General features: G+C 39.9%; 1 protein-coding gene and 1 pseudogene across 2 annotated transcripts in view; both read right to left on the reverse strand.

Annotated features, from left to right (window-relative positions):
• FBXL17 (F-box and leucine rich repeat protein 17) overlaps positions 1-16303 on the reverse strand; it is a 423066-nt gene that overhangs the window by 289528 nt on the left and 117235 nt on the right. The window lies entirely within an intron of this gene.
• On the reverse strand, positions 7215-7653 carry LOC308432998 (ferredoxin-2, mitochondrial-like; annotated as a pseudogene). The gene has a single exon. The product of its transcript is annotated as a ferredoxin-2, mitochondrial-like (transcript).

Here is a 16303-nt window from a genome sequence, read left to right on the forward strand (position 1 = left end):
TTAGGAGTGGGTGGGCCTTCGTGAAGACAAGTAGAGAGGGAGGGAAGATGGGAGCAGGGTGGGCAAAGGGAATAACATTTCAAATGGAAATACAGAGAGTATCTAATAAGGAAGGAAGGAAGGAAGGAAGGAAGGAAGGAAGGAAGGAAGGAAGGAAGGAAGCCAGCCAGACGGTGAAGCAGTGTGCAGACTCATCCCCACATGGACTTGTCTCTGTTTGCTTCTCTTCATCTTGTTCTACAAGTAGTTCCAAGACACAAAGGTGCTTGCTTTACAATGTTTTTAAATTTAGACTTGCTTTGGTTTTAATTCCTGAATCTTCATCATAGCTCAGGTTAGAAGCTGGAAGCAAAGAGCTAAAGTTCCAGCACAATAACTTGTGTTGAGTACTAACTCAATTATTCCAAAAAGAAAAAAAAGGCAGCCAGAAAAGTCCTTATGTCGTTTTATTTGATGCAAATATATATATATATATATATATATATATATATATATATATATATATATATATATATATAAAGAATCATGAAATCATTAAAATACGCCAAAGAAAAATCACAAAATGAAAGGGGGAAATTAAAAACTTTTGAATAAAATACCACTTTCTGATAGAAATAACCGCCTACCTGTGTCAACCAATCTGCCCACTGGAACTTTTCAACTTCCAGATGATGAAATCGAGACTTAAAATGACAACATCTAGTTTGCATCTAAAGTAAAACTATGTGAGATTTATGATGCACTTTGCCAGCCGTGTTCTGGGTCACTTATACCTTCCTCGTATCAGTAAAGAGTGACAGATGAGTAAAGGAGTGTAGCTATCTGAAATTGCCAATCAAAATCATCCAAGATGTAACATCAAATAACTGGTCATTAATAATAATGCACATAAGTAGCTTAGAACAAGTAATGTCATTAGCTGGCATTCTTACAATTGACTCTCTGGACTGGCAATAAGAAACACTTCAGGTTTGTTAGTACCAGGAGCATATGTTTCCGCTGTCTTTCTATACATAAAGAGGTAGCTACAGAGAAACCTGTACTTGGGACCCACCATAGTATCATAGCTTCAGCTTTCTTTCTTTTTTTTTTTTTTTTTTTTTTTTTAGGATTTATTTTTACTATAGAGCTTTCTGCCTGCAGGTATGTCTGCATGCCAGAAGAGGGTGTCAGATCTCATTATAGATGGTTGTGAGCCAAGTGGTTGGGGGGAATTAAAGTCAAGACCTCTGCAAGAGCAGACAAGTGCTCTTAACCTCTGAGCCATCTCTCCATCCCCCAGCTTCATTATTCTTAACTGCCATGTACACTCTCTGCCTCTATCTCTCTAGCTACAGTTTCCTCTAGCCACGGCAGCAGCAGGAAGGCAGTGGTGATGTGCACAGCACACTACCACTTCACTTAAATTATTACGGTATCCCCGGAAGAAAAGTGAACATCAGCAGAGCTGTCATGTGCTCTCAGGAGCAGCCAAGGAAAGGTAGTTCCCGTTTTAACAGACTAAAAGGACGGCACAACAATCAGTGTTCTCTAGGTATCTAGGAACTCTTCACAATGCTGGAGTGTGCTCTAGACAACTATTACCAACCACTGTCACAATTACAAGAAATAGAAGGTCCTTTGGGTTCTCTGTGTGTTAAAATTACCACGGAGTGCGCTGTGAATGATTTATGAATGCATATGTAGCAGTATTGATGTAGGTGCTTCCCTGAAGCTCACAAGGCCAGCCCAGAGTAATAAATGTACTGCTTAAAAAAATGACAGTTAAAAACAGAATACTGTTAAGACGGATCATCAAAATTATTAAATCACTAGAATTGTCAATGTTTTAATAAATTGTATTTTTAAATTATTAGATTCTATACTTGACAATAGATATTTACTTCAAAGTTATAAACATGTTTACCTTCTCCTCAATACTTACTTTCTGACTAAAGTATTAAGTTTTTATCAATGAGCCCCAAGTGTGATTTCTTTACTGAGGCAGGGTGTTCTGCTGATTTATAAATGGAACTTCATGTATTTCAATATCACTATTTTGTAAGCCAGAAAAAAAGTGTAGTGGAATTGCACTGATCCTAGAATAAAATTTCCACCACAACAGTATGAACTAATTTCAAAGAACAAAACTGGATCTTACAGTCCCAAGTGTCTAAAGTCAAATGAAGCAACACTGAAATCCTCTTTGTCAGAGTGTCTGCAATGACACTCACAATTGACAAACAAGTGTGTGGTGAAAAATCCAAGGTGAAAAGCAGATGACAAAGCACAAAACTAACATGTAAGGGGAGCACTGAGAGTTGAGCAAAGCCTTTCAAAAAGCCCCGTCCGCCCTTCTCTGGTTTGTTAGACATTTCTATTAAGCCGGAAGCGACAACTCTAGCAAAGGAGGAGCCACGGAGGAACTCTGTTCACTTGACCCACTGGGACTTTCCCAGGTCGGACAGATAGAAGGTGGCCTCATTTACATCTTGCTGTTTCTGTGACTAAAATGAAAACATTGCACAAATGCATACATACATTATAGCTGGTGTGAGGGACAGAGTCCTGCATGTGGAGATGGCCCACAGGGACAACAGAAGTGATGCATTATCACACCTAACTAGCGGGACTGAAGACCAGTCACAAGCTTGGGGAATAAAAAGAAGCCGCAACAGTTAGTTTATCCTTGTCTGTGTGCCTGTGCAGAACAACTCATTTTGAATACTACTTCACCTGCTCAGTGTGCTAGCTTGAATCATAAAGCATCTTCAGGTGGTGAGCAGAAGAGGAGAAAGTGTTGGGGAGCTAGTGACAGTTACTGATCTTACCCTTTGGCAGGGATGACACTGGGTAGAAAGTGAGGCTTAAAGTTTAAATAATGTTTGACTTAAATTGTATTATACCCTTAAATGAAATAGCAGTAGAAGTAGAGTTCTACAAAACTGCTGTAGGTCAGTAAGTAATTCATTTTACTTAATGTAAATGCTAAGCATTCTTCCTTATACAATGTAAAGTAAATAAATATTAGGTCATCCCCAGACAGCAAGGAGGAAACCAAGGCACACAGGTGAGGTAACGTGCCCAGCTTTCCCAGCGTGACTCGTCAGCAGTCAAGCAATTAGCTTTGATGACCTTGAAAAACAGTTTGCAAACTTTTAGGAAAAAAGTCAATTACTTGCTCTTATAAGGTCCCACTGTCTCCCGCTCAGCTTTTGTCTTAGAACAGAAAACAGGACAAGCCGGCAGACACCCTCTCCAGCACTCCCTGAGTGACACACACTAGGGCATACCTCAAAGCAATCTAAGAACATATTTTCTACATTTCAAAATATCATTCAGGCACATATAACTTGTCAGAAACAAATGGAGTAATCATCTATGACTAAAGATATCATCACCCTCTAAACCAGAACACTCTATTATTAGAACAAGACGCTAGAAGTGACCAGTTGTTTGGAAACATAAAGAGGCAAGAAAGTTCATCTTTCATTTCTGGTCTCTGAATAAACAAGAAACGGACGACAAAATTGAGTTAGCTGCATGAACGGTCATTTTTTCCGTTACTTATGTTAAATCGACTGAAGAAAAATCAATTTTATTTTCCTTTAAGAAATAGTTCATATTTTCAACCATAAGCACTTTTAAAAATAAGTGTTTTGCTTTCAACTTCTTCTAATGTTACTAAGGTCAAGAAAATAGCAGTAGTTTGGGAATTTCCCTGAGGTTTTAAACATCTTCCCAAGGAAAACTGGTTTATACACCAGCTTAATTTCAAATAACTACTTTAACGGCTACCTTACACACATTTAGCTCAACCTGATTTAGCAAATCCCACAAAGTTAATCAATGTTATTAATAAACTGAATAGCTTAAAAAGGACACATAATGCAATGACAAACAAGCGCTAATCAATCTTCCAACTTTAACATGCCCACGGTACAAAAAGAAAGCAAATGCCTCCTTCTAACTCATAAAGGATGTATAATGTTCATATACCAATGGTATAGAAATGAAACCTTAGACAAAAATTCTTTATCATCTTTGTTAATGTCCACTTAATGTCAACAAGAGTGTAAAGTTACTTGTGAGCTGACTGGAACTACACACTTCACTGTCTCTGTGCCACAGCTCAGGAATCTAGGGGATGCTCACTTGTACTACAGGCCCACACTGACACTTCACACTACAGGGATATTCACATTTTAACTTAATACTGTGTATTGATGCCTATTTTATTTTTTACCCAACATATTTTCATGACATTTTATAGCCATTAAAAGTATAATCTCAATCATACTTTAATTATATATTCTAATATATAGTGTTATATCAATTATCACTAGCTTATTATATTTATTTCCCCATACCTGTATGCAGTTTCATTCATTTATTTCTTTATTATATATGAGTACACTGTAGCTGTCTCCAGACACATCAGAAGAGGGCATCAGATCTCATTACATATGGTTGTGGGCCACCATGTGGTTGCTGAGATTTGAACTCAGGACCTCTGGAAGAGCAGTCAGTGCTCTTAACCACAGTCATGTCTCTAGCCCCTGTGTGCAGTTTCTTATTTTTAATCCTTTTATAGGTAATTTCCCCAATTGTGTGTCACTTCACCAAGACCCAAGAATGACCCTCTGAGCATTAAGAGTTTTTAAAGTGTAACAAATGTCACAATCGTAAAGTTCACAGTGATCTGGTATCCAATGGATAGTTCATACCCATATCTTCTCAGCAAACCCAATATGTATGTTCAAAGTTGTTCTACTTGAGTCCAAAGAATTCTGTTGTTCTGTCCTGAGTCTTCCACAATTCGCAATTGTGTTTCTATTTTTTTTTTAGCCAGCATTTGCTTGATATCCCTAAACTCTGGTATCTACAATCTACTTACTATTTTTATTAGTTCAAATTTTAGATTCTTATTGACAAATAAGAAGATATGCTTTCTATCCATTTTCTCTGAGTTTATTTTACTTAATATAACATTTTCATACTCATCATATTATCAAAAATAACAGGATGTTCTTCCTTTTCAATGGCTAGAATTCTACTGTGAATATCTATTATGTTATCCTTTTTAAACTTCAACTAATGTTTAAAATTACTGTGAATACTTCTCCCTTCCTTTCCATTCTTCCCTCCCACATACACCTATCTTTCATCAATCCTTTTTGCATGTATGTGTATATATCTATGTGTGTGTGTGTGTGTTCTAATACACACACACAGTTCCAAATATAAGCTGCTGAGTCTGTATGTTATGTGTAGACTTTACAGGTGAAGCTTATTAAATTACTAGAGATGCGATGTCTCATCAAACTTGCTGATCTTACTTTTTTGTCTTTCCACTCTCTCTTTCTCAGTGCTCCCTGAGCCTTAGGTCCAACAGTGCTTTCTTTGTGTATTCACGGGGACTGGGCTCTACAACTCTGCGTACTGATTAAGTGTGGTCTTCTGTAGCAGTCTCCATCTGTTGGAAAACAAAACTTCTTTGATGAGTGGTGAAGACTAAACATAAACTAAGGACCAATGTTTATAGACTGTTAGGAATATAGTGGCTTAGTAATTAACAGTTATAGATTCTCCTCAACAACCATGGTTTTACTAGCCCTGAGTAGTTAACTAGGATTCTGGTACCAGACACAGTCTCCCACTTGCTCAACAAAGTTTTGGTCTGACTAGAGAGCCATTGGTTACCTCCAAGGTATGTGTACCTATACTGCATTTGTAGGGTTATTGTGCCACAATGGTCATGAACATGGTTCACAGGTATGACAGTTGTATGGAACTGTTGGGTGCTTTCCTCTTTTGGATTTTTCATGGCATCTTCTGCACCATGAAAGTTAGTCCTCAGAGAGGTGACATTCAGCTCAGTAGCAGCTCAGGGGCTTCTAGGCCCTGTTTGTGACACATACTGTCTTCAGCAACAGGGACTTATCTTCCACCTCTTGGGAGTTAACCGAGGGAACAGCAATAGGCTGTTTTACAAGCTGCTTAGGCAACCCTGGTCGACAACTCTAAAGACAGCATCCCATGACTCATACTGTGGTTCTGTTAGGTGGTCTTTAGTATCAGCCCATATAAGAAAAGCTCACTCAAATTATGTATGTATATTTATACACTGAACTAATTTATGTGTTGTGAGTTTAGGGGGAGTGTTCATTTGTGTGTGTGTATGTGTTTTTTTTTTTTTTAAGTTACTAATTAATGGTATGAATCTGTGACTTTTTCAGACATCCACAATGTTGTTTCACTAACCTCCTCCCTTCCCCCCCCCCCCCCCCGTGCTCTGTCAGCGCCAAGATCCCCTCCTCTCCCACCCCACACGGAAACTCCTTCTCCACTTTTCTCACCAGATCACTGCACTCTGCTCTTCACCTCCCTGTTGCTCCCGAGTCCTGTCACAGCAACTAGCTCTTGGTACTTCCCTGGGTTCTGCAGCTACTGCAGGCTAGGAATTCACACCTGACTATGTATTCGTACCTGAAGATGTGGGAGTAGAAGTGAGCTGTGAGTGAGTGAGATGTGACATTGTCTCTCTGTGTCTGGGTTACCTCACTCAGTATGATCTGTCCTAGTTCTATCTGCTGACCCACAAAGCTCATGAGTTCGTCTCACTTTACTGCTCCAGAGTACTGGCCAGTGCACATGCCCCACTTCCTACCTATTAGGGAACAATGAACACTGTTGAGCAAGTGTCTATGGAATAAGGTGTTGAGTCCTTTGGGCATTTGCTGAGAAGAGGTAGGGCTGGGCCACATGGTACATCTATTTTTAGCTTTGGGGGGTTTTCCACAGTGGTTGCACCAGTGTGCTATCTTACCAGACATGAACAGGGCTCCCTTTTCCCTTTTCCCTCCAGCACTTATTGTTGGCTATAGATCTCTGGATTCTGACTGAAGACAAAATCTCGAAGTTGCTTCTGTTGCATCTGCATAACTTCTAAGAACCATACACATTTTCTGAGATATTTCTTGTGTATGTGTGTGTTTTCATTGCAGCTCTGGTCTGAGTCCATCCTTAATTTATAGTCTGATTCTCCCTGGTGAACTGACACACCCAAGATGGAGACCCATCCCCCTAGGATTCAGACACTGGCTGTCCCCAGTGGAAACTCTGGTCTCACACTGTGCGTCCAACTTTTTCTTTCCTGGGCAGTCATGCTTTGGGGTAGGAAGCATGGGTTTTCTTTTCAGTTCCATGGCCCCGGTCAGTCTAGTGTCCTTCTGTCAGTGGGGCTTGGGGATGTGGCCATCCACATAGAAGTTTCTGGCGATCTTGGGAAGAGCAAACTCGACTCCTTCCAGCTCAGGGGTCAGCACGATCTGGCAGCCCAGTCTCAAGTTCTCCTGGAGCAGTGGAGCCAGTCCAACATGTCCTCCTTCCTCTCCTCAGGAGGAGGCAGAAGATTCAGGTGGAACATGCCAGGGATGCTTCACAGGACCCTTCCAAGTCCACTCCATGGAACTGGGTCAAATGAAGGCCACTGTCCCGACTCTGCCCTTCACAGGGACACGATTGCCAGAGCAGTCCACGAACACCACTTTGGCCCTGTCGTCCCGAACATCCTAGATGTTACTGCCGTATGCCCGGCCCTGGGTCCTGAAGATCCCTGGCCACCCATAACAGAACCTGGGCACTCATGCCAGGGGCCACAAAGGTGGGCATTTTTGAGATATGTCTTATCCATTCATTTTGCTTCTTCTTAGAACTCTCTTTTTTTTTTTTTTTTTTTTTTTTTTTTTTTTTTTTTTTTTTGAGTAAGTCACTTGTTTTTAGGTTGTTGGTGTTATTATTATTATTATTATTATTAGTAGTAGTAGTAGTAGTAGTAGTAGTATGTTATAAACAGTAAAGTAAACCTCTGTAAGATGTCTAGCTGTCAAGGATTCTTTTCCATTCTCTGGGCTTCCTCTTCATCCCAACCAATTGTTACTTTTGCTGTATAGAAGCTTTTTAGTTTCATGAGAATCCAAATGTCAATTATTGGCCCTAATTCCTGGGCAAACAGACTCCTATTCAGAAAATCCTTTCCTACACATACACCACCTAGGAGATCAACTGGAGACAATTTTGGTACAAGGTGTTAGATATGGATCTAAGTTCATTCTTCTGCGTGAGAAAATCCAGTTTTTACACCACAATAGTTGAAGACACTTCTTTTTTTTCTGGCATATGACATTAGTGTCTTTGTCAGGTATTAAGTGTATGAACTTACATGTGCTCAGGTTTGAGTCTTTATTTTTGTTCCATTGGTCTACACAGCTGTTTGTGCCAACACCATACCGTTTTCATTCCTATGGCTTTGTAATATATCCTACAATCTGAAAAGCAGTTTTAGTTTTCTTCAGGCAGTTTTCCCCCACTTAGGACTGTTTTGGTGATTGGGGTCTTTTATGGCTCCATATGAATTTTAGGGTAGTTTTCTTGGATTTCTGGAAGAAATTGAGATGCAGATTTTATTGGGATTGTACTGAATCTGCTTTTGTAGAATTGTCATTTTTACAATCCATGAACATGCGCTGTCTTTCCATTTTCTAATGTCTTACTGTCTCTTCTGAAGTTTCAAGTTTTCATTGTGGAGTTCCTTCATTCCCTTGGCTAGGTTTATTCCTAGAACCTTATTTTCTTTGAGACTGTTGATGAGATTGGGTCCATGATCTCCTTCTCTGAATGTTTGCTGGTGGTTTATAGAAAAGCTCTTGATTTTTGGAAGTTGGTCCTTTACCCTGCCACACTGCTGAATTAGGACATTGTTTCTAAATGTTTTCTGGTAACATTTTTTTACCTCTATCTTCTACAAATAGGATCAACTGCAAATAAGGACAGTTTTGTCATCTTCTTTCCCTATGTGACTCTTGTTCATTTCCTTCTCTTGCATTACTGCCCCATTAAGTAGTTTACGGACAGTGTTGAGTAGGAGTGGGGATAGGAACTACACCTGTCTCTTCCTGACCTGAGTCAGATGGCTTCACACTTTTCTCTATTTAGGATGATACTGGCTGTGGACTTCTCAAATACAGCTTTTATTATACTGAGGTATGTTCCCCATAACTCTACATTTTCTAAGACTTTTATCATAAGGGTAAGTTGGTTTTTTTTAAGATTTTTTTTTGCTTTAATTCCATTTATGAGGTTTAGTTCATTTATTGAATAATGTATGTTGAATCATCCCTGCATTTCAGAGCTAATAACAACTTTGTCACAGTGTATATTTTTGATATACATCTATATTCTATAATTTGATATTTTGATATATATCTATAGTATATTTAATTATTTTATTGAGAATTTTTGAGTCTATGTTCATTGGTGATAGTTGCCTGTAATATCCTTCCTTCCCCCCACTAACCCCTCTGTGAACTGGTTTGAGTATTATAGTAATGCTGGCTTTTTAGAGAGAGTTTGGGAGTGCTCTACTGTTTCTTTTCTTTACTTCTCTTTTTAAAGGCGTTTAAGAAGAAAAGGCTGTAGATCTTTAAATGCCCTCCCTGTAGAATTCTGCTGAGAATCCATCTGGCCCTGAACTTTTCTTAGATAGAAGGTTTTTTCCTATGGTTCCAATCTCATTTGGGTCTGTTTAGATTGTTAATTTTCTGTTGGTTTAATTTTGGTTGTTTGGCTGGATCTAGAAAATCATCCACATCTTTTAGATTTTCCAGCCTCATGGAGTACACATTTATTTGTGCCTGTTTTCATTTTTTAAATGTAAGCACTCAGAGCTAAACATTTCCTTGGCAAGACAGTTTTCACTGTGCCCCAGGGGTAGTGGTAGGCTGTATTCTCCGTTTCCTTTAGTTCTGGGAAGGTTTGTATTTCTTTCTTGATTTTGTGTTTGACCTGTCCACCACTTAGAAAAGAGTTCCATCATCTCCATGAGTTTGTGTATTTAAGAGAGATTTGTTTGCTGCCAATTTAAATGTTTATTGCATTGTGGTCAGATCAGATGCAAAGAACGATTTCAAACCTTTTGAATCTGTAAAGATTTGTATTGTTCTCTACAATTGGGTCTATTTTAGAAAAACTCCCATGTGGTGCTGAGCAGAATATGTATTCCTTGGTGTTTGGACATAACACTCTCTGAATGTATTCTGTTAAATCCATTTTTTGTTTAGTGCCAGTGGCTTTTTGATGTTTCTCTATTTAGTTTTTGTCCAGATGACTTGACTATTAGATAAAGTTGGGTACTGAAGTCAATGTCAGAACAAGGTCTAAGAATGGAGTCAACAAGAGGAATTCTGAGCGCTGGTGACAAAACTCCAAGAAGGCAACACAAGGTGAGTCCTGTGACCTGCACTTCTTCAAAACTTTCAAAATGTTCTTTGAATGTGGCTCTTGCCCTGCCCTGGTGCAGCAGATGGGAGTGAGTTTACTTTAGATTATTTACTGCAACTGGCTATTGTTATTTGTTTATATTCCTCTGTGGAAAAACATGTTCACCATATGGCAACTGCCTGTCACATGCAGCCTATTGTGATTGGATATGTCACTCGTGTGACTGTGAACCTCACAGTACAAATCATCTGATGCTCCGAATGAGGCTGGCTATTGCAGGAGGCTAGTCTGCCTTACCTGTAGCCTCTTCTCTTCTAGGTTCACACTGCCAACTAGAGTGGTAAAGCCCTATCACTATTGGGCTGATGTTTTAATTCCAGTAATGGATTTTAATGGAAGTGGGCATCCATTAGTTTGATACATATATGTTTAAAATAATGTCTTCTGAATTAACTGTTCCCTTGCCTGGAAGGAAGTGTCCCTCTCTCTCTTCTGAGCAGTTTTAGTTTGATGTGTTTTGTCAGACACTAAGACAGTGAGGTCTGCTTACCAACAGATCCCTTTTGACTGGACTCCATTCATCCATCCTCTTACTTCAAAGCAGTACCTATCTTTAAAATTATGTTGCCTCAGCCTTGTGGTATTGGCACACACCTTTAATCCAAGCACTCAAGAGGCAGAGGCAGGAGGATCTTTGAGTTCCAAGCCCAGCCTGACCTACAGAGTTAGTACCATGACAGCCAGGGCTACACAGAGAAACCCTATGTTGAAATACAACAGCAACAAGTATCTGTCTCTTGTAGGTAGCAGATACATGGATTCTGTCTCTTACTCTATCCAGTCACTCTGAATCTTTGATGTGAGAACTGAGGTCATTGCCATTTGAAGACATTCCTGAAATGTGTGTTAGTTGTAGCCAATCTGTTGCTTGACCCCCCCCCCCCCCCGTGCGCTGTGTCCTCAGAGGTGTTCTGTGTTTTAATAATGATGGCTTCATTTCCTCCCAGTCTCTCTGCTACCTCATTCTTTCCACATAATATTTTCTGTGCTTTCCTTAAGTTTAGTTTGTTGGATATAATTTTTTACACTGTTTATGTCACAGAAAATCTTTCTTTGTCCTTCAATCACTGTAGATAATTTTGCTGAATATACTATTTTAGATTAGTTGTCACAGTCTCGTAGGAATTGGAATGCATCGCGCAGGCTTCAGGCTTTCTATGCTTCCTTTGAGAAGTCAGCTGTGACGCTGATGGGTTTTTCATTATATGAGACTTGTGGTTTTCTCTTAGGCTTTCGATATCTTTGGTTTATATACGTAGTGCTTTAAGAGATGTGGTGGAGATTTTCTTTTCAGGCTCCTTTATTTAGTGTTTTGTGCACTTCTTGTATCTTTATAGGTGTCTTTCTGCTTCTTTTGAGGAAAGATTTTACTATGACCTTGTTAAAGATCTAATCTAGCTCACTGGTCACTGGCCAGGGATTTTCTTCCTCCTGTGTGTCTATAATTCAAATTTAGTTGGTTGTTTTGTTGTTTCTTTTTGGTGTCCCATTTCTTGTATGCTCCTGTCATGTTCCGTTTTGTCTTTTATTTTTCCTGCTACTTGTTAATTTGGTCTAGAGCCTCTACTTTATCTTGAAGACTTGATATTCCTCCTTCTCGACTGGTTCACTTTTAAGGCTTTCCACTGACATTCCTGGTGGGGCTGCTGAGTTTTCAACTCCACCTTCATTTCAGGTGGAGTCCTCATCACCATTTCTGGCTCTTCACTGACTTCTACATCCACATCCAGGACTGTCTTTGTCCTTTCCCTCTGGCTTTTGTCTGTGTTTTCTTCCTTCCTTCCTTCCGTCCTTCCGTCCTTCCTTTCTTATTAGATATATTTTATTTACATTTCAAATGTTATCCCCTTTCCAGGTTTCCCCTCTATATCCCCTGTCCCATTCCCCCCCTCCCTGCTTCTATGAGGATGTTTACCCACTCGCCCCCCCCTTACCTCCCCACCCTGACATTCCCCTACACTGGGGCATCCAGCCTTGGCAGGACAAGAGCTTCTCTTACCATTGGTGCCCAACAAAACCATCCTCTGCTACATATGCAGCTGGGGCCACGGGTCCATCCATGTGTACTCTTTGGATAGTGGTTTAGTCCCTAGGAGCTCTGGTTGGTTGGTATTGTTATCCTTGGCATTTATTCTCCAGATACTTTTACTTCTTGATTTCTTCTTCCAGATGTTTCTATGTGTGTTCTTTAAACTCGTGGAATTCTTTGATATAATGTATCCTGTGTTTTACTTTTTAATTATGATTGTTCTTTGAATTTCTGAATCCTAAAGTTCATCTACATAATTCTTGATAGCAAGCACTTCTACAGGACTGGTAGTCTTTGAAGAGAAGATACTGGCTTGGTGGTTCACACTGTTGGCAGTCCTGTGATGAGAAGCACAGGCAGTCTGTGTGGAGCAAGGTGGCGTACACTGCATTACCTTTATCCTCTCACGTGCTGATGTACACTCACATGGCTTCCATATGGCAACTGCCAACACTGTAATGCATACAGGAGTAAGAACATTTCTTCAGCACACTGACTTCAGGTTCTGATAACTCAGCACATGGTAACATAAATCACCAGCAATAAGTGGAGGTCATTTTTCCCCGCCTCACTGACACTCGTCATCTTTGAACTTTTAGTTGATACCCATTCTGTCATGCGTGGACTAATACAGCATGCTTTGAATTTATATTTCTCTGCTGATTACTACTGATGAACACTAAGTCTTTGGTCATCTATGTCTTTTAAAAAATGTCCATTCAAGTACTTTACCAGTTTTTAAAATATGGTTAATCCTTTTCTTACGTTAGAGTTTTACAAGTTTTGGTATTAATGTGTTTTCCTGGAAGGGTAATGATTGGTTCAGTCTATAGCAGTCACACTAAATTGGTTTATTTCTTTCTAAGCCCTTATTCTTACTGATTTCTCTACTGGATCCATCCACACTTGGAATATTCTTAGCAAAAAAAAAAAAAAAAAAAAAGGTTTTAAAGTAAAAACATAACTTCTTTAAGAGACTTGTGGAAATATTGGCTATCTACACCCCTATTATCTCTGCTTTTCAAGAATGACAGCCTAGCCCATCGCCCACACACCATCCAGTCCCTGGGCTCTACCAATCCTCTGTCTCAGCTGCCCAGGCAGCCTGGACTATAAGCTAAGCGCATGCTACCGTGCCTTCTTGGGTGAGCTCTGGCACTGTGTGCTTTCATCAACATTGTCCACAGGGCACACTTTATTCATGTGCCCCTCTCTTCCCTATGCAGCAGTGGCGCTGTCATCTTCCTCCCCTTGCCAATCAGCCTGATAGGTGTCATCTCTCCTGTGGAAGATTTGGCTCTTGTTTCATCTTGGTTTTCTGCTCTGCTGATTTCCACTTGCAACTCCACTCCTCCTCCTGCTCCCCTGGGGTTCCAGTCTGCTCTTCTTGCTCAAGTTTCATTAAGTGGAAACTGAGCCTGCTGACCAGATAACACTGTTTCTCTTACTCAGGTGTTTCTTTCGTTCTACTCATTTTGTCTGAATAATGAGTCTGCAGCATCAAAGGAAATTTGAAACATGTATTTTTATATTCATCTGATTCAAAACCATTCCCAGTATTTCTTTCCAACTCATGAGCTGTTTGCGGCTGGATGCACAGAGAGATCCCCTCAAACATCTGGGCTTCTCTGTTGTACCTTCCTCACTGGTACTCCCCTGAAATCTGCTCTCCTGGGCTCTTCACGCTGCCTTGTCACTTCCCAGAGTTCACTGGGTCTCAGTGCACTAATCTCATTTCCTGCAGTCTGGGGACCCTTCAGTGAAGTCCTCAGAGACAATCACGGGACTCTCTTGTTGGTCTCTGTCACGTGATGTCCAGAATTTTAAAGCTCTGTTTTGCTTTGTTTGTTGTTGGTTTTCCTAACTTAGCCCTGGCTATCCTGGTATTCGATATGTAGTCCAGAGTGGTCTCAAACACACAGACCTGCCTCTGCCTCTGCTTCTGCCCCCAAATGTTAAAGGCATGCTCTATCATGCTTGGCTTGTATTTTATCTGTTTAGAAGTTGGCTGCATCAGAATATTAACTCTGCTCCTGGTTGTGGTTATAAACCCACAATTCTACTTTTGACTTGTTTTAATCCTCTGTGGTGAGTTCTCTTTTTCTCCTCTAAGCATCTGAACTGAAGCCTATGGCAATTGGTCCACATGAATTTTGAGGGCTGTGACATGCTCCTTGTAGCTGCTTACCAACAACTGACACAGGCACACTCAATGTGAGACGAGGACTTGTACACTTGCATTTGCTGGGTTTGTTTTATATGTAGTAAAGAGAAAGGCATTCTATATTTACCAGCGGGTGGAGCGCTGACAAGTCCAGAGGCCAGTTCTGATCCACGAGAGTGGCTGGGGCTCTGGCCTCTCCCATGGAGCCTCAGCCCTTACCTGACATAACTGGACTTCTCTAAGCACGGTCAGTGCACCTCAGTCTCCACCTGACTGTCCTTTACACGGTAAAGACAGTAGGAAGGGTTCTTACTGTGACAGTGTCTGCTGTGAGCAGAATCTCCTCATTACTAGGTATGGAAACAAATCCTCACAAAGTGCATTGTCCAGTTAAGACTGGAACTATCCAAGTAGAATGGACCCAAGGTGACCACAGAGGAGTGCACCAATATTCTTCTACCCAGTACCGGTCCTGTGTCTTCTGGACCTTTGCTTAATAATTAAAGAAATCACAATGTCCCATTTTTGTTTCTACTAATACACTAAAATGTTTGACATTTCTTAGCTTGGCTGAGTAGCTTCACAACCCTTCTCCCCTGCTTAACAACTTCTAAATTCTTTGATTCTTTAAGGTATAAGAAACTACTAGTTTTAGGACAGATCATTTAATTCAAGTGACTGATTTCCTACACAGAAATTAATGCTGACATCTTGTGGCATTTTTCTCTATTTGTAAAACAGAAAAAAAAAAAAGCCCACAAAATTGTGTTAATATATTTTTAGTCACATATAAAGTAAACATATTTAAAGTGATTTACTCTCAATATCATACTTTACATGTTCCAGCCTGTTTCATTAAAAATTAGATATTTTAATATCTAATCTAAACAATCTTATGGGGCACTTAATATTATATTTATCAACATTTTATAAACATTAACTTGTTAAAAACACTACCAGAAGGCAAAGATTTTTAAGCCTAAAGTTGGTTTTTATAGACCTTGATTTACGCAGCCTTTAACAGGTTTGCAAGCGCCTGGCACAGTGGCAGCGTGCTCTCACTGGAGCTGGAGAAAGCGGGCTTCACTGCACCGTGAGCGGCTTCTCATCGTAGTGAATAGCTGCCGTGGAAATGTGTGTAGTACAACTCTACAGAGTGGTCTTAAGAGTCTACATGTTTCCACCTATTTTCAGGCCAGAAGAAAGCAAATGGCGCTTTCCAACCATACATTTACTGTAGCTGTTACTTTGTCCTGGATAACAATTCTGTTATGTCCCAATATTCCTGAATTTGAGGCTATCTCAAACACTCAGGGAAGCAAAGTTATCTGGTAATCTGTTTTGTCTTTAATGAGTACACTTCTGAGTGATCGTAAAAATCCCACATATGGTCACTATAACAGTTGTGAACAATCTGTTCCTTCTCCGGCATTTCTACACTACACAGCATTAGAAGGGACTAGAAAAACATTCATCTTCCAAGACTGTCAGGCCAAGGTTGCAGGGAATGAATAAAAATATGTGCGCACATATGGTCTTGGTTTTACTAAGATGTTCTGGTATATTGATAATTGATATCCATCTTTTCCTCTAAATTTAGGGTACAATCCTCTGAATATAATTAAGTCTGACCAATCACTTCAGGCAGAATCTAACCACGAGCTCTCTTCAAGATACACTAAACAAGAATAGTGCTTTGACTTTCTTAAGTTTCCATTAATTTTCTAGTCATCTGCATAGTGCAGATTCTTATTTTGATAGTAAAAGTGACCATTTACTTTCCTCTTACT

The sequence above is a fragment of the Micromys minutus genome (genome assembly GCF_963924665.1).
Source record: "Micromys minutus genome assembly, chromosome: 19".
NCBI lineage: Eukaryota > Metazoa > Chordata > Mammalia > Rodentia > Muridae > Micromys > Micromys minutus.